General features: G+C 46.6%; 2 pseudogenes; both read right to left on the reverse strand.

Moving 5' to 3' along the window:
- Positions 1 to 1,396: 1,396 nt before the first annotated feature.
- Positions 1,397 to 2,263, reverse strand: LOC129026397 (olfactory receptor 7E24-like; annotated as a pseudogene).
- A 9,069-nt stretch (positions 2,264 to 11,332) lies between these two features.
- Positions 11,333 to 15,190, reverse strand: LOC134738542 (olfactory receptor 7E24-like; annotated as a pseudogene).
- Positions 15,191 to 19,831: the final 4,641 nt, after the last annotated feature.

Genomic DNA, 19,831 nt, shown 5'->3' on the forward strand with positions numbered 1-19,831 from the left:
TAGGGAGGTGTTACTCCTAAAGTCACAGGGGGTGTACACCCTGTTATATTATTGTAATATTCTAGGGGGGTGTTACTTTTAAAGTCACAGGGGTGTACACCCTGTGATGTTATTCATAATATCCCTAGGAGGGGTTGTTACTTTTAATGTCACAGGGGTGTAAACCCTGTGATGTTATTCGTAATATCCTAGGAAGGGGTTACTCCTAATATCACATGGGTTATCCTAGGAAGAGGTGATAGCATTCGGAATATCTAAAAGGGATGTCACTTTTAATGTCACATGGGGTGTACACCCTTTGATAATATTCGTAAGATCCTAGGGACGTATGACTTCAAATATCACATTGGGTGTACACACATGGTGTACACGTTGTGTGTGAACACCTCCTGTGATATTATCCATAATATCCTAGGAAAATGGGACTCCTAATATCATGGTCAGTGTACACCCTGTGATATTATTTGTAATATCCTAAAGAGATGTTACCGCTAGGGTCACAATGCATGTACGCCCCCTGATATTATTCGTTATATCCTCGGGGGATGTTACTCCCAATGTCACACGGGGTGTACTCCCTGTGATATTATTCATACTATCTTAGGGGGATGTTACTTTTCATGTCATCGGGGGTGTATATCATGCGTATTCAACGCCTGTGATACTATTCCTAATATCCTAGGGGCATGTTCCTCCTAATATCACATGGGGTGAACACCATATGTGTACACCTGCTGTGATAGTATTCGTAATATCCTAGGGGAATATTACTCCTGATGGCACAGGAGATGTACACCATGGGTGTCAACCGCCTGTGTTATTATTCGTAATATCCTAGGGGGATGTTTCCTTGAATGGCACAAACTGTGTGCAAAAGGCCACAGAAGGTGTACACCTTGTGATGTTATCTGTAATACCCTAGAAGGATGTTACTCCTAATATGTCACATGGGTGCACACACTTTCATATTATTTGTAATCTCGTAGAGAGATATGATATCAAACATCACAGTGGATGTTCACACATAGTGTATACCCTGTGATATTATTTGTAATATCCTAGGGAGATGCAACTCCCGATATCACAGTGCGTGTAGCCTGTGTGTGTACACCCGTGATATGAGTCATAATATTCAGGGTAAATATGACTCCTCGTATCACACAGTGTGCACACCCTGTGCTATTTTTCATCATATTTCAGGGAGATACTGCTTCTAATATCACCACGGGTGTACCCCATGTGTGTGTACTCTGTGACAGTATTTTTTCTATCCTAGGGAGGTATTACTCGTAATGTGACAGTGGGTGTGCACCCTGTGATATCATTCTTATTTGACCTTGCTGTCTTTTTTAACCCACCCTACAAAAGGAATGGAACAGATAAGAAGATATTGAGATTAGACTGTGCTGCCGTGCGGCCGCCGCAGGACACCTTTCATATCCCTGTTTCTCAGGCTGTAGATGAAGGGGTTCAGCATGGGGGTGACCACCGTGTACATCACTGAGGCCACTGCACCCTTTCTCGGGGAGGATGACACATCTGAACCCAGCTACCCTCCAACGCCTGTTCCGTAAAATCAGCAAACAACTGACAGGTGAGACCCACAGGTGGAGAAGGTTGATACTTCCCACCTGATGACGAAACCCTCAGAATGGAGGAAACAATTTTACCGTAAGAGAAAAGGGCCCCCGAGATGGGAAGAAAACCAAATACGGCAGCAGGGAAATACATGTGGATGTTACTGGTGAAGGTGTCACAAAATGTAAGATGGGGGAGTTGAGAAGGTTCCCAGAAGAAATTAGGAATTTCCACATCCTTGAAGCAGGTCATGCGTAAGGCAATCAAGTTGTGCAGCTGGGAGTCTAAAAGACTGAGGAAAAAGAAAACAAAGACCACAAATCTAGGAAGCCACAGAAACACGGGTTCAAGATGGCTGAACAATATAGAGGGTGACAGAGGGCTACAAACCGCTCATAGGCCATCACACTCAGGAGCATGTCTCTCTTCCATGCCTCCAAAAATGGCCAGGAGACACATCTGAGTCAGGCAGCCTGCATAGGAGATGACTCTGCTGTGAGATTGGATGTCCACAATCATCTTGGGGACCGTGGTGGAGGTGAAACCGATGTCAGGCAAGGACAGGTTGGAGAGGAAGAAGTACATGGGGGTGTGGAGGTGGGAGTCAGGGCTGACGGCCAGGATGATGAGCCGGTTCCCCAGCACCATGACCAGGCACATGGACAGGAACAGCCCAGCGACGACCGGCTGCAGTTCTGGATCGTCTGAGAGTTCGAGGAGGAGGAATATAGAGACATCTGTTAGATTCTGTGGGTCTGTATCGTTTGGACATCTTTTGCCTAGAAAAGAGGGTTGAAAAATCGGAAACAAGTAAACCAACAGCCGGCATTGCGTCTGCATTTTGGATACAAGGAATTCAGAAGTAATGTTTGCAGATTTCAGAGCAATCCACACTCAGCAACATTTGGTAGTTCTGACAAACTCAATTGCCATATAATGCTTTCAACATCGATTGCTGTGTTATTCACGTCTTGCTGTACACACCTGCCTTAGAGACACTAGCTTCAAGAACATTCCAGGAACCAGATCATCGTATATAACAAATTCGTTATTGCTAGAAAATACAGCCTATGTTTTCCGAAGAAAGAGATGTAATAAAACCATTGTCTTCACTTTAAGGAAAAGGTTATCCTAATTAAAGGAAATTAGGAACTCAAATATTTTGTTTATTCTTCTAGATTGATATAAATTCCCTTGATGTAGACCATTCGTAAACACTGTATAACAGCTGAGACCATGCCATCTGGAAATGAAATGATAGTTGAGAGTTCATAAGCAGGAAATAGTTCCACAGGCCAGTTAGGTCCTAGTGATTTCATCATTGTGTTTTCTGACTTTTCTCCTTCAAGAGAGTAATTGCTTCCTCAAATCGGTGCGTCTTGTTTTAAAATTCATGGAAGCTCTAACTCCTGTCCTTAGCTTAGGTGGACTTAGAGTATTCATCAGAAAGTTTGGCTGGATGCGGTGGCTCACGCCTGTAATCCCAGCACTTTGGGAGGCCGAGGAGGGCGGATCACGGGGTCAGGAGATCAAGACCATCCTGGCCAACATGGTGAAACCCCGCCTCTGCTAAAAGTACAAAAACTTCTCCCGGTATGGCGGCACGCGCCTGTAGTCCCAGCTACTCGGGAGGCTGAGGCAGGAGAATGGCTTGAACCTGGGAGGCAGAGACTACAGTGAGCCGAGATCACACCCCTGCCCGCCAGCCTGGGCAACGAGAGCAAAACTCCGTCTCAAAAAACAAAAAACAAAAAGAAGTAAGTCAAAGTCACGCTGATGACAGCCAATTTTGGTGAAGCAAGGAAGTGTCAGTTCAATCATCAACATAGATGTTTGCTTTTGCTGCCTCCTATGTGCCAAGCAAGATATCGGCTCTGGGGAATCAGAAACCAAAGAGACTCACTTGTTCCTCTCACAGTACTCAGTACTTACTGAGAGAAGGACGAAACAAAATGTCCTGTCTGGAATGCAGGGAAACCAGAACTTCAGGTCAGGGGATATTTACGTTGAATTGTGTGGAGTTGAAGCTGAAAATCTTAAGGAATGTATCTAAAATCCACTTTGCCTTTACTTTATGCATCCGTCAGCTAGAGATCACGCAGCGGGCACCCACGATCGGCTTAATCATCGCTCACTTCCATTGGATCAACTGGAAATCAAGTCAGATGAGAGTGCTGAGTCTCAGAGGACGGACATCTCACCCCTTGCCACACAGAGAAGTAGAAAGGGCGGTATTCAAAATTCATGGCCAGACTCTAAGTCCCGGGTACTATACTTCCTGGTCTTCTAACTCCCAAAAATTGTGGGTTTTTTGGGTTTTGGTTTTGTTTTCGTTGTTTTGAGACAGAGTCTCATTCTGTTGCCCAGGCTGGAGTGCGGTGGAGTGATCTCGGCTCACTGCAACCTCTGCATCCCGGGTTCAAGCTATTCTCCTGTCTCAACCTGCCGAGTAGCTGAGATGACAGGCGCCCGCCACTACACCCGGCTAATTTTTTTCTATTTTGAATAGAGACGGGGTTTCACCATGTTGGCCAGGCTGGTCTTGAACCCCTGACCTTGTGATTCACCTGCCTCAGCCTCCCAAAGGGCTGGGATTACAGGCGTGAGCCACCGCACCCCGCTTCCAAAAGTTTTCAGCAGAGCTCAGAGTTCTTAACCACAGGCACATCGGAGGAGCATTTTTGAAACGCTTTCCAGCTTCCTCAATAGGAATGGAAGCCAAACTCCGAATTGATGACTCCTTTGAGGAAGTCGAGAGCTGTAAGGAAAGCCAGGAACAGGGGAAAGGGAGAGATGCATCCCGAATGATCCTGTGCCCATTCTTTCTGGAATCCTTGATGTGATCTCAGCTGCCCTTTCTATACTTGACACAGTGATTGTGGCACCCACTGGTCTAGCTGTGGTCTTACAAGGAGCCCCCAAAGGGAAGGGCACAGTGAGCAGGGGCACCCACCTGAGTGACAAGGATTTGAGAGGGCAGGTTGGTTGCAGGGAGAGGACTGGCCAAATGCCATGTGTCTGGACTTAGACTGCCCGGTTCAAATTGGACCTCGCCCTTTTTGACTTCATGATCTAGTACGAGTTCTATGAAAAGGCGTTGATCCTTTTCTAGTCTGTAAAATCATCATGAAATGTGCACTAATAAAGTGGAGACTACGCAGATGAGATGAAACAAACTGCATAGAGCATAGAGCTCAGAGCCTGGCCTTCAGGAAGCCCTCAATAACGGTTCATGATGCCATGGTGTCTGTCGTCATCCTCTTTGTCCTCATCATCACCTTCATAATCTTTTTGTCGTTCTTAGGGAATAGTTTAGAGGGACTGATTCCCTGCTATCATGGGTGAGATGTCTATGAAAAGGACAACCAGTGGGGGAGGAAAGCAAAATTTTGAATAAGATGTCTGAGACCCCCATCACAACCAAGAACAGAAACTCCACAGTCTGCTGAGCGCACAGTTTGCATATTGGTCTCCTCCCATCTGCCCACCGCACTCTCCTGTTTGTGCTGAGGAGGAGGAAGGAAACCAAGGCTCCGGACCGTCCCTCAGCACTCACTTGAAGGGGTTGCCTGCCCCTCCACACCTGTGGGTATTTCTAGTCGGGTGGGATGAGAGACTGAGGAAAGAAATAAGACACAGGGACAAAGTAGAGAGAAACAACAGTGAGCCCAGGGGAGCGGCGCTCAGCATACCAAGGATCTGCAGAGGCACCGGCCTCTGAGTTCCCTCAGTTTTTATTGATTATTAGTTTTATTATTTTAGCAAAAAAAAAATGTAGTAGGAGGGCAGGGTGATAAGAAGGAGAAGGTCAGCAACGAACAGGTGAGCAACAGAATCTATGTCATAAGGAAGTTCCAGGGAAGCTACCGTGACTGGAGATGCACGTAAGCCAGATTTATGTTTCTCTCCACCCAAACATCTCAGTGGAGTAAAGAATAACAAGGCAGCATTGCTGCAAACGTGTCTCGCCTCCCACCATAGGGCGGTTTTTCCCCCATCTCAGAATTGAACAAATGTACGATCGGGTTTTATACCGAGACATTCAGTTCCCAGGGGCAGGCAGGAGACAGTGGCCTTCCTCTCTCTCAACTGCAAGAGGCTTTCCTCTTTGACTAATCCACCTCAGCACAGACCCTTTACTGGTGTAGGGCTCGGGGACGGTCAGGTCTTTCTCATCCCACGAGGCCACATTTCAGACTATCACATGGGGAGAATCCTTGGACAACACGCCGCTTTCAAGGGCAGAGGTCCCTGCGGCTTTCCACAGTGTATTGTGCCCCTGGTTTATTGAGACTAGAGAATGGCGATGATTTCTACCAAGTATACTTCATGGAAACATCTTGTTAACAAGGCACGTCCTGCACAGCCCTAGATCCCTTAAACCTTGATTTCATACAACACATGTTTTTGTGAGCTTCAGGTTGGGTCAAAGTGGCTGGGGCAAAGCTACACATTAAAAACATCTCAGGAAAGCAATTGTTGAAAATACAGGTCTTTTTCAAAATGAAGTCTCTTATGTCTTTCCTTTCTACATAGACACAGGAACAGTCTGATCTCTCTTTCTTTTGCCTACACTCACTGAACTGCCCTTCCCCTCTGCTGGGCCATGACCGCGGAGAACAGGTCCAGTGTCCTCCCTGTGTGTAGCACGGTGGAGGCTCAGACTCCGTCCTCGAGGCTGGCAAGAAGACAGGGTGAGACATGAGCCTCCTGATACAGGTGACAGGTGTGGAACCCACAGGACTGGAACCTCACACTGCAGGGCTGGAGGCACAGACTATTTACTATTCTGTGGTCTGGGGAGCTCAAGGCACAGAGCTCCTCATTAGCCAGAGTCGCCCAAGTTCCCCAGCCTCTAAGGATTTCCTCACAATAATTCAAGAAGGATAGGAGAACAGTGAGTGTCCATAGACGCTTTGGGGCTCTTCCTCTCATCAGGAGAAAGCTGGTGTGTATTCTTCGCTTCTTTCTTTTCTTTTGAAAGATCCAACTGCTTTAATTTTCATCTTTAATTATGGGCAAATATACCACGTATAAATATTAAAAATTGTGAATATATATTAGTTCATATAGAATGGCCAGTATAAACATTTACAATTTCCACTCTTTTTCAGTTTACAGTTTAATGACATTAATGACGTTCACATTGTTCAGCAGCCATCACCGCCACCGTCTCCGGAACAGTTTTATCTTTCAAAATGGAAATTGCACCCATTTAGCAAGCTCTCCACTCCTCTCTCTCGCCCACCCCTGGGGGCCACCTTTCTAGTTTGCAACTCTATGAGTTTAACGACTCCAGACACTTGATAGAAAAGTGGAATCATACCGTGTTTAATTTTTTTGGGTTGGAGACAGAGACTTTCTCTGTCGTTCAGGCTGGAGTGCGGTGGTGTGACCTCGGCTCACTGCAACCTCCACATCGTGGGTTCAAGCGATTCTTGTGTCTCAGTCTCACGAGTAGCTGGGATTACAGGCGTCCGCCACCACGCCCAGCTAATTTTTGTATTTTTAATAGAGACGAGCTTTCACCATATTGACCAGGCTGGTCTCGAACTCCTGACCTTAAGTGATCCACCTGGCTCAGCCTCCCAAAGTGCTGGGGTCACAGGTGCGAGCCACTGAGCCTGGGCGTGTTTATCCTTTTGGGATTTATTTATTTCACTGACGATAATGTCTTCGAGGTTCATCCATGCTGCGGTCTGAGTCAGAAGTGCCTGTCCTTTTTTTTGTTTGTTTGTTTGACTTTGTTTTGTTTTGCGTTTCCATGCAGTCTCACTCTGTCGCCCAGGCTGGAGTGCTGCGGCACAATCTGGGCTCAGTGCAACCTCCGCCTCCCGGGTTCCAGCGATTCTTGTGCCTCAGCCTCCCGAGTAGCTGGGACTATAGGCACACGCCACCACGCTCGTCTCATTTTTTGCATTTTCACTAGAGACAGGGTTTCACCAAGATGGCCAGGCTTGTCTTGAATTCCTGACCTCAGGTGATCCGCCCACCTCGTTCTTCCAAGATGTTGCGATTACAGGCGTGAGCCGCCGCACCGGCCAAAAGTGCCTGCCTTTTTAAGGCTGGAGAGTCTTCCATTGTATGAAGGAACTGCAGTGCGCTTTTTCATTCATCTGTCCACGAACCCTTGGGTTGCTTCCACATTTTGGCTGTTGCGAATAATGCTGCTATGAGCGTGTGTGTACAAATCTGTCTTCCACTCCTGGCTTCTAGTTCTTTTTGGTAGGTACCCACAAATGCAACTGCGGGAACATCTGAGCATACTGTTTCTAATTTTTCCAGTGCACGCCATACTACTTTCCCCGTTCCTTCACGGTTTTACATTCCCTCCGATCGTATTGGAGCATTCCTATTTCCTTCTAGTCTCACCAATGCTTGTTTGTTGATCGTATCCATCCTAATGTGTGGTATCTCATTCTTTGTTTGATTTGCGCTTCCCTATGGTTAGTGATTTTGAACATCATTTTAGATGCTTATTGGCCATTGCTATATCTTCTTTAGGGACACGTCTACTCGAGTCTTCTGACCATTGTTGATGGAATGCTTTGGGTTTCTTGTTGTTTAGTTCTAGCTGTTCTTTATATATGATGGATATCAGCCTCTTTTGAGATATATGATTTGCAAATATTTTTCCTAATCCACGGGTTATCTTTTCACTCAGTTCACAGTGTTTTTCGCTGCACAAAAGTGTCTGTCATTTAGATGTAATCCAAGGAATCTAATTTTCTTTTGTTGCCTATGCTTTTGGTGTCATATCCCAGAGAGCATTGCCCAATCTGATGTCATGAAAGTGTGGCCAATGATTTCTTTTAGGCATATGATACTTTTAGCCCTTGGGGTTAGGTCTTTGATCCAGTTTGTGTTAATTTTTGCACCTGGTGTGACACGGGGTCCACCTTCATTCTTCTGCATGTGGAAATCAAGTTTCTCCGACACCATTTCTTGAAAAGGCTGCTTTTCCAGCAATGAGCTTTCTTAGCACTCATGTTAAAAATCATTTGAACCTATAGGTGAGAAGTTATTTCTGGGCTCAAAAACAAACGAACAACAACCGACAACAGATAAGGATACAGCATGGGCTGGGCGCGGTCGCTCACGCCTGTAATCCCAGCAGTTTGGGAGGCCGAGGCGGGCGGATCACCGGAGGTCAGGAGTTGAAGACCAGCCTGAGCGACAGCGAGAAACCCCCATCTCTACCAGAAATACAACATTAGCTGGGCAGCTGGCGCATGCCTGTAATCCCAGCTACTCGGGAGTTGGAGGCAGGAGAATCGCTTGAACGCAGGAGGCAGAGGTTGCGGTGAGCCAAGATTGCACCATGACACTCCAGCCTGGGCAACAAGAGCGAAATTCCATCTCAAAACAAAAAACAAAAAACAAAAAACCAGCATGATATCAAGAGCAGAAAGAGAAGAGCTTAAAAACCAGCATAATGAGAAAGTTAGGAAGCTTCTTACCAAAGCATCTGGAAATATGCAAGCAATTCTTGTGAACTAAAATGTTCATACTGTACTATCAAACACTAGAACTCACTCATTCCATCTTTCTGTATTTTGGGACCCAATTATCCACTTGTCTTCATTCCCCATCCCACCGCTTTTCTTCCTAGCATCTGCTAACCACCTTTATACTTTCCACCTTCCTGAGATTCCTTTTGTGTGTAGGTGTGTGTGGGATGGAGTCTCTTTCTGTTGCCCAGGTTGGAGTACACAGGCACAGTCCGGGCTCACTGCAACCTCCGCCTCCCGAGTTCAAGCGCTTCTTGGGCCTCAGCCCTCCGAGTAGCTGAGACTACAGACACCCATCACCACGCCTGGCAAATTGTTTCTGTTTTCTATAGAGACGGGGTTTCACCATGTTGGCCAGGCTGGTCTCAAATTCCTGGACTGAAGTGATCCGTGCGACTCGGCCTCCCACAGCGCTGGGATTACAGGCTTGAGCCACCACATCTGGCCAAGGTTTCCTTTTTTCTTCCTACATAGAAGTGAGGACACGAAATATTTGTCATCCTCTGCCTGGCTTATTTCATTTAATATACAGACCTGCAATCTCACCCATTTTGTCCGCAGCGGAGAGGATTTTCTTCCTTTTTAGGCGGAATAATACTTCATTGGGTGTGTATGCCACAGTTTCTTAATTGAAACAAATTTCTAAGAGCAAATATTTTTAAAATAGCAGGAATGTGAAACTTCAGGGATACTGTGCCCATTTTATTCTTTTCTATTTCCCATCTTATGTATACGCAAGTGTATAACAAAGCAGCAATCAATGTGTGTATACATCTATAACTTCAACAAATGTGAAATGTAAATGCTAAGCGGTGGCTGGGCGCAGTCGCTCATGCCTGTAATCCCAGCACTTTGGGAGGCGGAAGCGGGTGGATCACCTGTGGTGGGGAGTTCAAGACCAGCCTGACCAAAATGGAGAAACACTGTCTCTACTAACAATACAAAAAAAAAAAAAAAAAAAATTAGCCAGGCATGGTAGCGCATGCCTGTAATCCCAGCTACTTGGAAGGCTGAGGCAGGAGAATTGCTTGAATACGGGAGGCAGAGGTTGCAGTGAGCCAGACCGTGCCATTGAACTCCAGCCTGGGCAACAAGGGTGAAACTCTGACTCAAAAAAAAAAAAAAAAAAAAACGAAAAGAAAGAAATAGAAAATGCGAAAATGCGAAATGGTAAGAAAAAACAGCATAATAAACATTTGTGTGGTGTTGATGGACAATGCATTTGAAGATAATATTTGAAGAAATTATAATTAATTTCTGTTCTTACTCATTGGAGCTTGATGCCTCTAAAAACTTCGTCATTGGAACCACCTCTGGTGCTTTAAAAGAAAAAAAAACAAAAATCCGCGTACTCACACAGGTGCAAGGAAATCCGAATCTTAGGTGTTGAGACCCAGGCCTCATCATGTGTTAGCTCCCCAGGTGATTTGACTCAAAGCCAAGATTGAGGAACGGCGACATTTATCTCTACACATAACCTGCCTAAATAGATTCTCTAGAAGCAGTTTATGAAGAAATTCCACATAAACTGTGGAAGAGGATATGAATTTGATGTACAGTATGTCCTCACTTAACATCTTTGAAAGTCTCTTGGAAACTTCACCTCGAAGCAAAATTATGTATAGTGAAACCACTTATTTTTCATCAACAGTATAACTACACAACTTTGAATAACCAATGGTGTTGGAGGACCTCCTGTACATTGTTTCCATAAAGTCAGTTTTCAGGGAATTCCAAAATGAAGTGAGGACTTCGTGTATATAAAAAGATGGTGGTGATTCCACCTGGATGACCGGGTTATTGCTCAGAAACTAAAAGGGGCCGCCTAGGTATAGAGGATTCTGTCATGAGGTTTCTGCTAAACAAAGGATCCCAGAATACTCACCCATTCCAGTTAAAGGCATAACGAAGAAAGCAATATTCACAAAGGAAATGCGGAAAGGAATAAAAGCCATCAAGCCACAAAAATAATGTGACTAAGGGGCAGGATTTGCAGATGTAGAGATTGAATGTGGTTGCCCTTTCTCACCCACACAAGAAAAAGGATGGAACAGATCATGAGATTCGACTGTTCTGCTGCGCAGCCTCCGCAGGGCACTTTGTATGTCCCTGTTTCTCAGGCTGTAGATGAAAAGGTTCAGCATGGGGGTGAGCACAGCGTACATCACTGATGCCACCACACCATTCCTGGGGGGTGGTGACACAGCTGAAGTCAGGTACATGCCAATGCCTGTTCCGTCAAATCAGCAAACAACTGCTAGGTGAGAGCCGCAGGTGGAGAAGGCTTCCTACTTCCCATCTGACGATGAAATCCTTAGAATGGAGGGGACAATTTTATAGTAAGACAAAAGGATCCCTGAAACGACAAGAAAACCCAACATAGTACTACCGAAATCTATGAATATGCTATCGATGACGCTGTCAGAACAGGCAAGTTTGAGAAGTTGAGAGGGGTCACAGACAAAATGAGAGATTTCCACATTCTTGATGATGGTGAATTGTAACACAATCCAACTGGGCAGCTGGCAATCCAACAGGCTAAGGAAAAAGGACACCAAAACGAAGAAGACACAGAGGTGAGGATTCACGATGACTGGGTAGTGCAGAGGGCGACAGATGGCTACAAAGCAGTCATAGGCCATCACAGGCAGAAGCATGTCTTCTATACATGCAAAAAGGACCAAGAAAGACATCTGTGTCAGGCAGCCCGCATGAGAGATGACTCTGCTATGTGACTGCATGTCCACAATCATCTTGGGAACCGTGGCCGAGGTGAAACCCATGTCAGCCCAGCACAGGTTGGAGAGGAAGAAGTACATGGGGGTGTGGAGGGGGGAGTCAGAGCTGACAGCCAGGATGCTGAGCAGGTTCCTCAGCACCGTGACCAGATACGTGGACAGGGACAGGGAGAGCAAAGCGAGGACGGGCTGCAGTTCTGGATCCTCTGAGAGTCCCAGGAGGAGGAATTCTCAGACACCTGTGAGATTCCGTGGCTCTGTGTGTCTTGGACACCTTGAGAAGGAAAGAGGATTGGAAAAATAAAAGAGAAAAACCAGCCCTTAATGCTGGATGCAAGCAATTCACAAGGAACACTTTCACACTTGGGGACCATACACCGCCAGCAATGTTTCTCAGCTGTGACAATTCCAAAAATCTCAGAATTATTACGTGGTTTACTTTTTTGCTATACAAGTCTTTCTGTACATACCACTTTAGAGAAAATCCACTGAAGAATATTAGAAGACCAAAACGTCATATATAACAAATCCGTGATCTCAGTAAAATACGGCCTACTCTTTTCAGAAAAAATACAATGCAATGAAAATGTCCTTCTCTCTTTAAGAAAAAGATCTCATCTAATTGAAAGAAATTAAGAAGCCGTGAAATACACTCTATTTTATTCTGACACCGTGCTGCAAGTTCCTGTGATGTAGAATATGTAAAAGGACGACACAAGAGCTAGGACCCCATTATCTAAAACCGAAATCGAAGCTTATAGTTCTCAATCGGAGGACCTTTTCACGTGCCTGTTACTTTTCATAGTTATTATCATCCTTAGGTTTTCTGACATCATTTCTTCATAAAAGTACACGCACACTCAAATATGGGAGCTGTGTTTCCAAATGAATTGAATATATAACTCTTGGCTCAGCACCATGCCTCACACCTGTAATCCCAGCACTTTGGGCGGCCGAGGCTGATGGATCACCTGAGGTCAGGACTTCCAGAACAGCCTGGCCCACGTGGTGAAACCCCGTCTCCAGTGAAAATAAAAAAAAATTAGCCGGGTGTGGTGGCGCGTAAACCTAGCTACTCGGGAGGCTGAAGCAGGAGAATCCCTTCGAACCTGGAAGGCAGAGATTGGACACCCCGTGATAGGATTTTTGATATCCTAGGGAGATATTGCTCCTGACAGCAGAGTGGGCGTACACCCTGTGATATTATCTGTAATATCCTAGAAAGATATTGCTCCTAATATCAGGGTGGCTGTACACCGTGTGATATTAATTGTAATGTCCTACAGAGATATGACTCCTAATAATACAGTGGGTGTACAACCTGTGATATTATTCATAATATATTACAGAGATACGACTCCTGGTATCACAGTGAGTGTACACCATGTTTCTACACCCTGTGATCTTATTTGTAACAACTTAGAGGAATATTACAGCTAATATCAAAGTGGGGGTACACCCTGCGATGTTATTTGTTATCTACTAGGTAGATGTTACTCCTAATATCACAGTGAGTGTACATTATGTGTGTAGAGACTGTGAAATTATTCATAATACCCTAGGAAGATATTACTCCTAATATCACAGTGGGTGTACACCCTGTGATATTACTTGTAATCACCTAGGGAGATACGATTCCTAATATTACAGTGGGTGTACACTCTGTGATGTTATTTGTAATGTCCTAGGAAGAGATTACTCCTAATATCAAAGTGGATGTACACCATGTGTGTACACTCTGTGATCTAATTCGTAATATCACAGAGAGATATTTCTCCTATGATCACAGTGGGTGTACATTCTGATATGATTCGTAGTATCCTAGAGAGATATTGCTCCCAGTATCACAGTGGGGGTACACCCTGTGATATTATTCATAATATCCTAGAGAGATATTACCTCTAATATCAGAGTTTCTGTACACCCTGCGGTATTATTCATAATATCCTAGGGAGTTATTATCCCTAACATCACAGAGCATGTACACCATGGGTGGACACCCGGTGATGTTATTGGTAATATCCTAGGGGGATATTACCCTTAATGTCACAGTGGGTGTTCACCATGTGTGTATGCACTGAGATGTTACTCGTAATATCGTAGGGAGAAATTACACCTAAGGTTACAGTGGGTGTACACCATGTGTTTCTGTTGTGTGATGCTACTGGTAATATCTCAGAAAGTTATTAGTCCTAGTGCCACGGTGGGTGTATACCATGTGTGTCCACTCTGTGATGTTATTCGTATTATCCTAGGGAGGTAGTTCTCATAACATCGCCGTGGGTGTACATCAGGTATGTACTCCCTGTGGTCTTATTGACTATGTCCTGCGTTGATAGTACTCCTAATATCACCGTGCGTGCGCACCATGTGTGTACATTCTGTGATGGTGTTCGTAGTATCCTAGGGAGATATCACTCCCGATGTCATAGTGGGTGTACAGCCTTGTGATATTCTTGGTAGTATCCTTGGGATGTATTATTACTCGTGTTATCACAGTGGGTGTACACCCTGTGATAGTATTTGTAATATCCTAGGGAAATATCATTGTATACCCTGTGATATTGTTTGGGACATTTGAGGGAGCTATTTCTCTTAAAGTCAGAGTGGGTGTACACCCTGTAATATTCTTCCTAATATCACAGCGGGTGTACACCGTGAGTGATATTTTTTTCTAATATCCAGCGGGGGAGAGGATGATATTGCTTCCAGTATCACAGAAGGTGTACACCCCCCTGTGATATTGTTCCTAATATCCAGGGAAGGAGAGGATGACATTATTCGCAATATCACTGGGGGTGTACCACCTCCCGCCGGGATATTGTTCTTAATATCCGGAGGTGGGGAGAATGATGTTACTCCCAATATCACAGGGGTGTACACCACCCCTGTTTGTAAACACCCCCTGTTGTATTGTTCCAAATGGCCTGTGAAAGAGTAAATATGACTCCCATTATCGCGGGGGGTGTTGAGCCCTGATGATACTGTTTTCTAACATCCAGAGAAGGAGAGTATGCTATTACTCCCAAGATCGCAGGGGTTGTACACCCTTTTGTGTTTTTGTGCCCAATATCCAGGAAAATAGAGGATGATATTACTCCCAATATCGAAGTAATTGTACAGCTCCCCTGTGATATGCTTCCTCATATCCAGACAGGAAAAGAATGAGATTACTGCCAACAGCGTAGGGAACGTATACCCGCGCTGTGATATCTTTCTTTCCCAGTATCCAGGTGGGGAGACGATCATATTCCTTCCAATGTCGCAGGGTGTGTACACCCCCTCTGTGATCTCGTTGCTAACATCCAGGTTTGGGGAGGATGACATTACTCCCAATATCGCAGGGGGTGTACACACCCCTGTGAAAATCTTCCTCTATTCAGAGGGAGAGAGGATGATATTACTCCCAGTACCGCAGGGGGTTTACACAGCCCTGTGATACTCTTCCTAATATCCACAGGGAGAGAGGATGATAGTACTCCCAATATCGCAGGGGGTGTACACAACCCTGTGATATTGTTCCTAAGATCCAGAGCGAAAGAGGATGATACGACTCTCAATATCGCAGTTGGCGTACACCCCTCCTGTCCTATTGTTCTGAATACCCTGGGAGGGAGAGGATGAAGTTACGTTGAATATGGCAGGGAATGCACACCCTCCCCCTCTGATACCCTTCCTGATGTCCAGGGGAAGAGAGGAAAATTTTACCCCCAATATCGCAGAGGCAGTACACCCCACCTGTGATGTTGTTCCCAATATGCAAGGGGGGAGAGGATGATACTATTCTCAATATCGCAGGGCTGTTCACATCCCCAGTGACATTTTTCCTAATATCTAGGGGAGAGACAATTGTATGACAGCAAAGGTCGCAGGGTCTCTACGTCCCTTCCTGATATTGTTCCTAATATCCAGGGGGGAAGAGGATGGTATCAAATATGAAAGGGGGTGTACACCCCCCACCCCTACGATATTGTTCTTAATCATCGTGAGGGGAGACGATGATATCACTCCAAGTATCGCAGGGGTTGTTCGCCACCCCCTGTGATATCGTTTCTGATATCCACGGGGGGAGAAAATCATATTACTTCCAATATTGCAGGTGGCGTATACCCCACCTGAAATACGGCACCGAATATCCAAAGAGGGAGAGGATGGTATTAATACCAATATCGAAGTGTCTGTACACGCCCCTTGTGATATGGTTTTTAATATCCAGTGGGCGGGAGGATGATATTAGTGCCAACATGCCAGAGGGTGTACACTACCCCTGTGATATTGTCCCTAACTTCCAGAGGGGAGAGGATGATATCACTCCCAATATCTCAGAAGCTGTACATCCCCTGTGATATTGTTCATCATATCCAGGGAGGCGAAGGATGACATTCCATTGAATTTCACGACAGTACTACACGCACAGTGTGATATTGTTCCTAATATCCGAGAAGGGAGAGGATGATATTATTCCCAATCAAGTAGTGGGTGTACGTTACCCCTGTGTTATTGTCTCTAATATCCGGGGCCGCGGGAGTGGGGGAGAGGATAATATTCCCTCAAATTTAGCAGGTGGTTTGACGCCCCTTGTGGTGTTGTTTTAAATATCTCGCGGGGAAGACAAGAGTATTATTTTTGATAGTCCGATTCATCTGCTCCACCTTTCTGGGGCTCTGAGGCCGGGAGGCGCCATGCAGTTTCCGTGGGATCCCCAATACCTTTGCCGTCTTCTGTACCAAGGGAGCCTAAAACGCAGGCCCGTTTATCTGAGCCGATCCGTAAGGGCAGTCGAAATCTAGGTATCAGATCTCGAAGAAGCACACGGGTTACTTCACGAGCTTTCTCAGTTGGTGTTGGATAGGCCGCCACCCACCCAGAGTAGGTACGCACGCCCAAGAACTAGTAAATACTTGTTACCTCCACACTTTGGCATCTCTGTGAAGTCTACCTGGAGATCTTCAAAGGGGGCTGCTCCATAAGCTCGTATGCCGGGCGGAACGGCTGGACCTTGCCTCGCATCATGCTGTCGGCAGGTAACACACCGCTGCCTCACCGTTTTGGCAAGGGCTGACAAAGGCGAGATGTAGAAATACCGGCCTAACAACTCTTCCAGTGACTCCTGACCTCGATGGGTGGTTTCTTGCACAGCCAGTACAACTGCAACTCCTAGCAGCTGTGGCACAGCTACGCTCCCATCTGGTAACCGAATCCATCCTTCCTCCATCACTTGTCCTTCCCTCTACCTGGAGAATGTCCTTTTCTTTTTTAGAAGAAGTAGGTCCAAGATCAGGTACTTGAGGGAGCACTGATGCCCAGAAGGGGGCAGATGCTGCTTTTCGAGCCTCTGAGTCAGCGCGGGAATTCCCCAAACCCACCGAGGTGGAAGCTCGCTGGTGTCCTCTGCAATGCCTAACTGCCACCTTGTGGGGTTTCCATACTGCTTCTAATCATTGCAAGGTTTCTTGTTGATATTTTCTGTCTTTTCCCTCAGAGTTCAATAGGCCCTTTTCTTTCTATCACGCTCCATGCACTCGAAGGGTTAAAAAGACACCGAGAATCAGTGTAAATGTTTACAGTCTCACCCTCACTGAGTCCTAAGGCCCGAATTAAAGCAATGAGTTCAGCTTTCTGGGCTGAAGTGGCCTGGGGCAACGATCTGGCTTCAACAAGAGTGTCCAGGGTTACCACTGCATACCCTGCACCTCTGTCTCCTTGGGGGTTGAAGAAGCTGCTCCCATCCACGTATAGTTCCCAGTCTACTGATGCCCAAGTCCGGTCCCGGAGGTCAGGTCTGCCAGAGTCGACTGAGTCCAAGACTTCCACACAATCAGGCTCGACAGGGCTCTCTGATACCGGGAGCAAGGTGGCGGGTGTAGGGTGTTACAAACTTCAATGGTTATACGAGGATTTTCACAGAGCCAAGTTTGGTACTTGGTGAGTCTGGCATTCGGTAGCCGACGATGTCCTTTAGCGTTCATGAAAGTCACCACAGCATGGGGGCCCTTTATGTTCAGGTTTTGCCCAAGAGTCAGCTTATTTGCTTCTTGTTCTAGCAGGGCAGTTGCTGCCAAGGCCCTCAAACAGGGGGCCATCCTTTAGTAGACCCGTCTAGTTGTTTAGAGAGGTAGGCCGCCGGCCTTGGCCGGAGCCCAACCGTTTGGGTTCAAAGTCCAGCTGCCATCTTTTCTCTCTCTGATGCATAGAATGGAAAAGGCTTTGTCAGATCGAGTAGCCCCAGGGCTAGGGCTGCCAGAAGTTTTTCCTTTAACTCATGAAAGACTTGCTGTTGTTGGGATCTGCATTCCAAAGGTTCCCGGTCCCCGCCCCCTTTGGGACCTCATACAAAGGCTTGGCTAATACTGCAAAGTTTGGGATCCACAGTCTACAAAACCCCACAGCTCCTAAGAATTGTCTCACCTGCTTTCTGCTCTTGGGCTCCACTAGATTGCAAATGACCTGCTTTCTTTCTGATCCCGGGCTGCGTTCCGAGCCCTGTCAGATAGTAAATCCCAAGTCACGTACCTGCTGTCGGCAGATCTGAGCTTTCTTCTTGGACATCTTATACCCACAGTCCTCCAGGTGCCGGTGTAGGGCATCTGTTCCCTTGGCACACCCGACTGCCGTGGGGTGTCCCAGCAGAAGGTCATCAACCTACTGGAGCAACACACAGCCTAGGTCTCTGGTGGGAAACTTCTGGAGGTCTCGAGCCAACGCCTCCCCGAAGGTGGTGGGGGAGTTCTTGAACCCTTGGGGAAGCCCGGTCCAAGTGTACTGAGTAGTGACACCTGACTCCGGATCTTCCCACTGAAAGGCAAACAGCCTCTGCCTCTCAGGGGCTAATCTGATAGGAAAGAAAGCATCTTTCAGGTCCAAGCAGGTGAAGCAGCTGTCCTCAGCTGGCAGCAACCCCAACAATGTGGACGGGTTAGGTACTGTTGGATGTCAAGTCAGTGTAGCTTGATGAAGCAAGCGCAAATCCTGTACCGGCCGGTAGTCCTTGGTCCGTGGCTTGGGAACAGGCAGGAGGGGAGTGTTCCATGGAGACTGACAAGGAACAAGAATTGCAACAGTTCTTAGGTGCTTGAGACGGACCTGGATACCTTGAAGAGCTTCTCTGGAGACCGGGTCCTGTTTTTGCCTAACCCGCTGGGCCCCAGTCTTAACTGGCCAATCCCGGAGGGTTGTCTTCTGCCCGTACTCTTGGCCACCGCTTAGCCAGAGCTGGCCTTCTCTCTTGGCCCGGCTCAGTTCAGAAAAGTCTCCATTCCTCCTCTCGGGGGACCATAAGGGTCACAATGACTCCCGTTCCGGGTAACTTTAGCAGCAAAGAGCCGTGCTCTGTCAGAGAGATCGTGGCTCTCAGCTTGCTGAGCAAGTCCCTTCCCCAAAAGGTCAAGGGACAGTCAGGCATGTACCATAACTGATGAATGACTTTATGTCCTCCTACAGTACAAGTCCGAGGCAAGCCTACAGCTTGCTTTGCTGAAACCCCCGTGGCTCCGATGACGTCAATAGTCTTTTTGGATAAGGGGGCGACCGGGGCGGTTACTAGCGAATGTTCAGCACCGCTATCTCCAAGAAAGTCAATGTCTCCACCCCCGACTGTCATTCTGACCAGTGGCTCTTTGGGGACACTTGAGCCCGGTCTCCCTCAGTCCAAGAACCCTCCTGCCGGGTTGAGCAGGGCCCCTTCCTCCTTGTCCGGGGCCTCCTGCTCTGAGTCATCTTGTTTTCTTTTGAGTTGAGGGCATTTGTTCTTCCACCGTCCTATTTCTTTACCATCAGCACACTGGTTACGCTGCAAACTCTGACAGCCAAGCTGAGTTCCTTTCCCAGGGCCCCCCTTCCCTTGCCTCTTTGTGGGGGCCCCTGTGATTGCTGCAGCTAGCAAACAGGTCGGTGTTTCGCCGGGCCTGACCTCCATTGTCTTCGCCGTTTTCCTGACGGCTTACTGCATCCCTGATTACAAACACCTGGCTAGCTATTTCTAGTAATTGTGATGTGTTCATCCCT

This window comes from Pongo pygmaeus, chromosome 18, assembly GCF_028885625.2.
Source record: "Pongo pygmaeus isolate AG05252 chromosome 18, NHGRI_mPonPyg2-v2.0_pri, whole genome shotgun sequence".
Lineage (NCBI taxonomy): Eukaryota > Metazoa > Chordata > Mammalia > Primates > Hominidae > Pongo > Pongo pygmaeus.